The sequence below is a fragment of the Bison bison genome, unplaced genomic scaffold, assembly GCF_000754665.1.
Source record: "Bison bison bison isolate TAMUID 2011002044 unplaced genomic scaffold, Bison_UMD1.0 scf7180017864304, whole genome shotgun sequence".
Classification (NCBI taxonomy): Eukaryota; Metazoa; Chordata; class Mammalia; order Artiodactyla; family Bovidae; genus Bison; species Bison bison.
This window is the reverse complement of record NW_011494876.1, coordinates 9,085,037-9,086,161: the sequence shown is the minus strand read 5'-3', so window position 1 is coordinate 9,086,161 and position 1,125 is coordinate 9,085,037. Positions and strand designations below refer to the sequence as shown.

The window sequence follows — 1,125 nt, the reverse complement described above, 5'->3', positions numbered from 1 at the left end:
TTGAACATCAGGAAGTTCACAGTTCACATATTGCTGAAGCCTGGCTTGGAGACTTTTGAGCATTACTTTACTAGTGTGTGAGATGAGTGCAATTGTGTGGTAGTTTGAGCATTCTTTGGCATTGCCTTTCTTTGGGATTGGAATGAAAACTGACCTTTTTCAGTCCTGTGGCCACTGCTGAGTTTTCCAAATTTGCTGGCATAGTGAGTGCAGCACTTTCACAGCATCATCTTTCAGGATTTGCAAGAGCTCAACTGGAATTCCATCACCTCCACTAGCTGTGTTCGTAGTGATGCTTTCTAAGGCCCACCTGACTTCACATTCCAGGATGTCTGGCTCTAGGTGAGTGATCACACCATCGTGATTATCTGGGTTGTGAAGATCTTTTTTGTACAGTTCTTCTGTGTATTCTTGCCACCTCTTCTTAATATCTTCTGCTTCTGTTAGGTCCATACCGTTTCTGTCCTTTATTAAGCCCATTTTTGCATGAAATGTTCCCTTGGTATCTCTAATTTTCTTGAAGAGATCTCTAGTCTTTCCCATTCTGTTGTTTTCCTCTGTTTCTTTGTACTGATCTCTGAGGAAGGCTTTCTTATCTCTCCTTGCTATTCTTTGCAACTCTGCATTCAAATGGGTATATCTTTCCTTTTCTCCTTTGCTTTTTGCTTCTCTTCTTTTCACAGCTATTTGTAAGGCCTCCTCAGACAGCCATTTTACTTTTTTGCATTTCTTTTTCTTGGGGATGGTGTTGATCCCTGACTCCTGTACAATGTCACGAACCTCAGTCCATAGTTCATCAAGCACTCTGTCTATCAGATCTAGTCCCTTAAATCTATTTCTCACTTCCATTGTATAATCATAAGGGATTTGATTTAGGTCATACCTGAATGGTGTAGTTTTCCCTACTTTCTTCAATTTAAGTCTGAATTTGGCAATAAGGAGTTCACGATCTGAGCCACAGTCAGCTCCCAGTCTTATTTTTGCTGACTGTATAGAGCTTCTCCATCTTTGACTGCAAAGAATATAATCAATCTGATTTCGATGTTGACCATCTGGTGATGTCCATGTGTAGAATCTCTTGTGTTGTTGGAAGAGTGTGTTTTCTATGACCAGTGCATTCTCTTG

At 40.5% G+C, this 1,125-nt stretch overlaps 1 protein-coding gene across 12 annotated transcripts in view; it reads right to left on the bottom strand.

The window, feature by feature from the left end:
* Positions 1-1,125, bottom strand: part of DNAH12 (dynein, axonemal, heavy chain 12) — a 192,246-nt gene that overhangs the window by 100,933 nt on the left and 90,188 nt on the right. The window lies entirely within an intron of this gene.